A 6,715-nucleotide genomic window follows, 5' to 3' on the forward strand; every position below is an offset into this window, starting at 1 on the left:
CTATATCACATGACTTTTCTCCTGTATCACATGACTACTGCCCTTATATCCCATCTTTTGTCCTGTATCATGTGACTTCTTCCACAGCCGCCATTTTTTTGTCCTGTACCGCATGATTTCTGCCCCTATGCTCCATCTTGTGTGCTGGCGGAAGCCACTTCCGGCCAAGTTGCCATCTTTGGTGAGGTGCTCTGGAAAACAGAGCTTTGGCCATAGCTTCCGCTGCCTGATTCCGACACCGATCCCGCGCTTTCAGCAATTTCCCGTGGCATTTCCTCATTTTGGGGGACGGGTGATGGGATTAGCGGCGCCCGGGGCGAGCGGGACACGCGCGGGTGATGCCAGGCGAATGCTGCTCCATCCTTGCCGCGCCTCTAAGGACCCTCTGACGCTGAGCAGCACGTTTGTGGTGGTGTAGTGGGTTAGGTCGCAGACTGCTAACCTAAAACTTGTGAGTTCTAGTCCTGGTGTCATGGTAAGGGGTGGAATTAAGGGGATGGCACAGTGGCAAAAGGGAAGGGTTAGGGGTGGGATAAATGGGCGTTTGGTGAGGGTTATTGGAGTTGTAAGGGATGGGATTAGGGTCCGGGTCAGGCCTTGAGTAGTTAGTCTGGCCAGTGGACAGATGTCTTTGAGAGCTTGAAAAAGTGCAGCTGAAGAAGGAAATCTGCTGTTTTTGAGGATCTCATGTTTCTTTTGAGATAGAAGGTCTAGATTATTCTCAGACAAAAGCACAAGAGATAATGAACACTAATTACAGCAAGGGAATTTCCAACTGAGTATAGAGAAAACATTTTCTCAGTGAGAGTGAAGTTATCCTGGAACAGGGACGGATTGACCAAGATCTGCTGGAATGTCCATGCTTGGTGATATTTAAAACTCATGCAGACAAGGCTCTGAGCAATCAATCTACTGTGAAGCTAGAGCAAGAGCTTGGAGCAGAGACTGCAGAGATTGCAGAGATCCCTTCCTGCCTAAGCCTTTCTGTGCTCCTGTGGCTTAGTAGAGCAGGGTGGATTTCCCATGCAACAGGGATTTGGTTTGCAAAGCTACCTGTATTGGCTGTGTGTGTTTGTCTTGTAGGGTTGTAGTGTCCAGAAAGGGTTTTATGCCTGGCAGTGAGACTGCTGGGCTGTGCTTGGCGGGAGGAGCATGAGGAACCACACTGCTGGGAAGGTTTGAGTCCTGCTGCTCTGGCATTGTGCTCCAGGCTTGATTCTACCCTCTCAGGCACCAGGGACAAGGGTATATGTCTCACCTCTCTGTCATTTCCACAGTTATGAGCTCCCTGTGATTATCTGGAACACGGATGATGTGATCCTTGATTATGTCAATCCAGTAACAGGAGAGCCTTCTAGCAACATCTCTGTGAAAAGGTCTGGTGGCAGCCTGGCTGCCCTGCTCCCTGTCATGGCCCACACACTCACTTTCCTCCTCTGAACCTCTACTCCTCCTTGCCTTGGTGTGAGGTGCCCCCTCCAGTCCTCTGTATGTGCAACTGTAACCTCAGGGATGTTGTCCACTTGTTTCTCTGGTTTGACCCTTCCCTGCTACTCCATGGGGTTCATTACTTCCATCCTTCTGCTCTGCCTTTGAGGCTGGCTGATAAGGTTAGAGGGTAACTGAGCTTCCTCTACAGCTGGATAAAAGGTCTTGACCATGACAAACAGAAGACAGATGTTCACTTTAACTCCTTGACTGGGGAAGGCAATTTCAACCGGAGGTTCATCTTCAGCTTCAATTGTAGTAAACCCCATAGATTTAGGAAAAGCACCATGGAGGATATGAACAATAGGAATGCTGAAACAGCAAAAGAAAATTCCTGTTTTTCTGTCCTCCACCCCCTAACCTACCTCTGTAACCCTATAAGGCAATGTCATGTTAACCCCTTACCCATTGGTCAAGCTTGGATCCTTTCCAACCCTATAAAAGAAGCGTACTGTACCCCATTAGGGGAGAAAGAAGAAGAGCAGAGACCCTTCACGGACCTCCCCAAATAAAGCCATCTCCGTGGAACAGCCTGCGCCTTCTCCTTCTCCTCTCTCTCCGTCTGCTGCAGCCTCCAGCCCAGGGCACCACTACCTAGCAAGCAGAGCTGAAATCCTGAGAGCTTGCAATCACTATAGAGCTGATAATCACCATGCTTGCTAGATGGTAGCCCTGCGGCCTTGGCATGAGCGAGCTAGCTTCGGGCACCCGGTCCCTACCCAGGGACTGAGCTCCTGAACCCTAGTGCTCTGCTTTATGATAAGGCCAAATAAGAGGCTTTATTATTCAATTATCTCCCAACTGAGGAGATAATTTGCAAGAAAAAGGACTGTCTTCTCCATGGATGAGTCAGAGTTTCAGGAACCAGTTGTTCTGGTTCTCCAGATCTGGGATTATGACAGGATTTCAGCTAATGACTTTCTAGGTATGGTGTTACCTGCTGGAAGTGGGGTGACCTGTCCCTTACCTGGCTGAAGCATTTCCCTGGGGTTCAGCTCTCTGAGAAGGGACACTAGGACCATCAGATGAAACTCTTCAGCTCAGCAGTCATCTAGGCTGGTTTTTCACACCTGAGCTACAGACAAAGCCTGGAGATAGGCACCTCTCCTACACAGACATGTAGTGCCTGCATGCTTGTCCCAGGGCTTTGGTGTATTTTTTCAGGACCTGTCATGTCACAGGACTTCCAGGTTCTGCTTCCTCACAACCTTTCCAATAAACTTGCTTGTTTTCCATGCTCTTACTTAGATATGCAGATCTCAAAGGCTGAGCCTAAGAGCATTTTTCCCAGGACCTTATGTTGTAGGTACAGGGATAACCTGTGTGAGACTATTGACAACCTTTGTGAGACTATTGGCACTTGAGTTGCAGCATCCCCATTGCTGGGGGCTCAAAACTCCATGGATGCTCTGGTACTTCCTGGTGATCAGACCTGCTGAGCTGTGCATGCAGCAAGGCCTGGTGACAAAACAGAGCTAGTGACGATACCCCACACATTATGCTTATGCTAGCACAAGTACTGCTGATTCTCTCTGACTTCTGCTGCCATCCCCAAGCTTATAACACTGTGTTCAGTTGTTCCTCCCTTCTTCAAATGTTAACCTGCCTATTAGAAAGCAGCCATTTTTCCCTACTATCTCCTGGGCATGTCTAAACTCCTTATACTTCAACATTTCGTAGTGTATTTCAGCACTTTTACTGCATGAGGCACTTCCAGTGGTTTAGTCATGAACTGAGGCACTGAAAAAAGCATTAACAATGTCAATTATTTCTGGCAAGTATAATCTCAGGAACTTCTAGATAGTAATGGGCTTCTGCAGGGTCTATTGCAATCTCCTGCCCCAAGCAGGGCTGGATGCACTGTAGGTTAAGTTGCTCAGGACGTTTTTTCGGTGGGTTTTGATCATCTCCAAGGATGGATTCCTAGCACCCTTCTTTGATCCTTTTCCTGGCTGTACCTTTCTCACAATTCTCAGATTTTTTACTTGCAGCATTTTGTGTCTGTTTCCTTAGGTGCTTTCATTATCTATTTCTGAGAAGAATCTAGCTCCGTCTGCTCTGTAGCTTCCTCTAGGCTGTGAGGAATGTTGACTTCTCTGCTCTGAGCTGAACATATGTGTCTCTCACCCCTCTTGATGTGGCACCTACTACAGACTTGACTATCTCAGCCACTAAAAACTATTTAGTTGACATCTTTCTTGTATTAGGGATCCAAAACTGGGCACAGTATCCAGATGCAGTCTCACTTGGAAATGAGCAGAGAACACTCACGTCCCTTGTCTGTTTTTACCAGTACAGATCAGGATGTGGTAAGATTGTTTTTTCGCAAGGGCTCGGTGCCAAAGTGGGACAGGAACTCATTCTGAGCAGAACAGAGGCACAAGGCCAAACAGGGAGATGAACTGAGGCTGTTGCAGACCTTAGACAAACCTGAAACCTTTAAAGCGTTTATAATTTTAAAGCATTATCATTTTATAATTTTAATTGACATCTCCAGGAATTAGAGAGGAAGATGAGCTTGGACATGTGAGGAGAGCAGGGTGGGACATGATAGAAGGGTAAAAATAACTCACCATATGAATTCACCAAACAGCCCTTATCAAAAACAAGAAGAGACCTGGGGCTTCTGCCTCTTAGTCTCTTAACTCCTGAGCTAGTTCTTTCTTATGCAGAGTTTCAGGTTCTCCATCTGTAAATGTGCAGGGTTCTGTTAGATAATTGCAGCAGCTGGGACCTACTCGTGGCACTTGGTAGTGTGGCAGAGACAGCCAAATGTTGTGTGGGGCTGACCTCAGAGTTTTACCATGTGGTCTCTTCTTCCTTGTGCCTGCAGGCTCCATCAAGCTGAAGCTGCCTGACATGGTGTGGGCAGCCAAGAGCTCTGAACATTGCACCATCAAAATGAAGAATGCAACACCTCAATTCTCCATCTTCCAAAATAAGTGCATAAGGGGCTGGTGGCCCTTCATCAAACTCAGAGATCAAGAAGATGACAAGAGAGAGGAAAGGGAGTTCAAGAAGAAAAAGAAATGGAGCATCTCAGTCAAACCAGAGGACATGGAATTCACAGACCCCAGGTGGGAGCAAGTACCTCCTGATGGTAAGATGGGGAGCTGGCACTGTGAGCAGAGCCAGTGTTTTGCTCCACCTTGATATGGCAGTCTGTCCTACATGCACAACCTACAAGGGCAGCAGTGACCCAGCTTTTACAGTGTGGCCGCAAGCTTCTGCTTATCCTTTCAGGACAGCCCCCACAAGTTCTGGCATGCGAGCTCCAGCAGGGGGGCACCCTCTCAGCTTAGCGTTCGCAGAGAGGGTACTAAAGGCTCGAAGCCTATGTAGTTGCAGAGACTTTGGGCCACAAGAGGCAGAAGAAGAAAGCTGGACTCTGGTCATGGCTGCAAACCAGGTTTATTGTAAGACAACAAACCCAGGGGAGACCAGACTGCCAAACTGGGGAAGGGCTGACAAGGGTTTTTAAAGGAAGGTGGGAACAGGGGTGGAGCCTGCCACCAACCAATGGAGGTACAGGGGGGAGTGGAGAAAGGGAGGACACCTTTGGAGGACCAATAGGGGATATCTTGGGGAGGGCCCCTGAGCCAATCACTTGATGCCCTGAAGAGAAGTTTCCAGATGGAGAGGATGGGTTGCCGAGTGATGGAGAGTACCAGGGAGGGACATGAGGAGAGGACACATAGGTTGGCAGGGTAACTGGGGAGCAGACAGGGTAACTGACACACACTGGGGAGGAGGAGACAATTGGGCAGAATCATTACATACTTAAAGAGGGGGAAAATGGAACAATCCAAAATACAAGGTATAACTTATCATAATTATAACTTCAAAAGCACAACACAACACTACAGGATCCTGAAGACTTCTTCCATCTACTGCTTATCCAGCACTTGTCTACCCTGAAGAACCAGCTGCCGTGGTTTGCAGGGATGTCTGACTTAAGGTATTCCTCTGAGCTTCTCATAGAAGTTCCATTAGGGGAGCTGTCTTTGTTTAGGAATTTAGTGTTCCCACTGAAACACCCCAGATCATGTTCTCCTTGCTCATTTGTACTCCAAAGCAAGAAGAGTATGGCTCCCCATCAGCCAGTCAGGACAGCAGCAGAAGCCTGTCCTGGGGTCTCTGCCAGCCCAAGACAGACAAGTACCAACTGACCAGGGACAGACTCGCTCCTGATACCCCTGCTACTGGACCACTGTGTGTGCCCAAGGGTGAATTTTGCTCAGTGCCACTCTGGGGTAGGCAGACAAATCAGGTAGTTGGGGAGTTCATTAAAATACAATTCCTTGTCTCCAAAACATTTAGTTTTTTACCAGGCCAGTTTCCACTGGCTATGAAGTAACACTCTGTAGCCAACGGAGAAGAAAGCTCTGAGCCATCTGTAAGTGGAAGTGAGAGAAAAGTACCCAGTTGTGGCAGGACCTGTGGTCAGCGGACTGGCCTGTGAAGCAATGCATTCGACTGTGGCTCAGACATATTATCCCTCCAGGGTAAGGTGGAAGCAGAGTTCCAGCTGCTGACTGTGGAGGAGGCTGACAAAAGTCCTGTTGGCTCAGGCCGAAAAGGGCCAGAACCCCTGGAAAAGACCAAGTGAGGAATTTTGCTTCACAAAACTTACATATGATGCGAGACTTTCATAATAAAACATTCTCCTATCATCAGTTTTTGGGTTTCAGTTATCATTAAAGTCATGGTTGCACAATTCTGCAGACAATGAGGCCGTCCTCCAGGCCACTGGGTCAAACATCTTAAAAAAGTAAGCAAGAGGCTGCAGTGTTCCCCTGTGTTTCATACTGAATCCTTTTAGTATGGTCCTGTTTAACAGCCACATGTAATTAAAATTCTTTTTCCCTGTCGGGAAGGGCTAGAGCAGGAGCTTCAGTTAGTCTGCCTTTTGTTTTTTTCTAACACTTTAAAATTCTGCTTTCCTTCTGGTGTCCATTCATACAGTTTCTTAACTGGCAGGACAGGAATATTATAGGCAGGCATACATGGCTCTAAAAGACCTGCTTTTAAGAGGGACTCAGTAACAGGCAGGACTCAATCCCTTCTCTCCCTGCCTTGAAAGAAGGATATTGTTTTTTAGACACCACTTATCCTGGTTGCTTCAAAGTAGTTTAGAGAGGCTCCATAGTTCATTTTCCAGATTTCCCTGGGACTGCCCGCACTTGTAGGTTTACTGCAGCATAGACCTTTTCAGACATTTGATACA

General features: G+C 47.6%; 1 long non-coding RNA gene across 1 annotated transcript; it reads left to right on the plus strand.

Moving 5' to 3' along the window:
• The first annotated feature begins 90 nt into the window (after window positions 1-90).
• Window positions 91-6,164, plus strand: LOC129126878 (uncharacterized). The gene is made up of 2 exons (XR_008535121.2): window positions 91-451; window positions 4,322-6,164. It is a non-coding gene; the product is annotated as an uncharacterized LOC129126878 (long non-coding RNA).
• Window positions 6,165-6,715: the final 551 nt, after the last annotated feature.

Source organism: Agelaius phoeniceus, chromosome 15 (genome assembly GCF_051311805.1).
Source record: "Agelaius phoeniceus isolate bAgePho1 chromosome 15, bAgePho1.hap1, whole genome shotgun sequence".
NCBI classification, from domain to species: Eukaryota; Metazoa; Chordata; class Aves; order Passeriformes; family Icteridae; genus Agelaius; species Agelaius phoeniceus.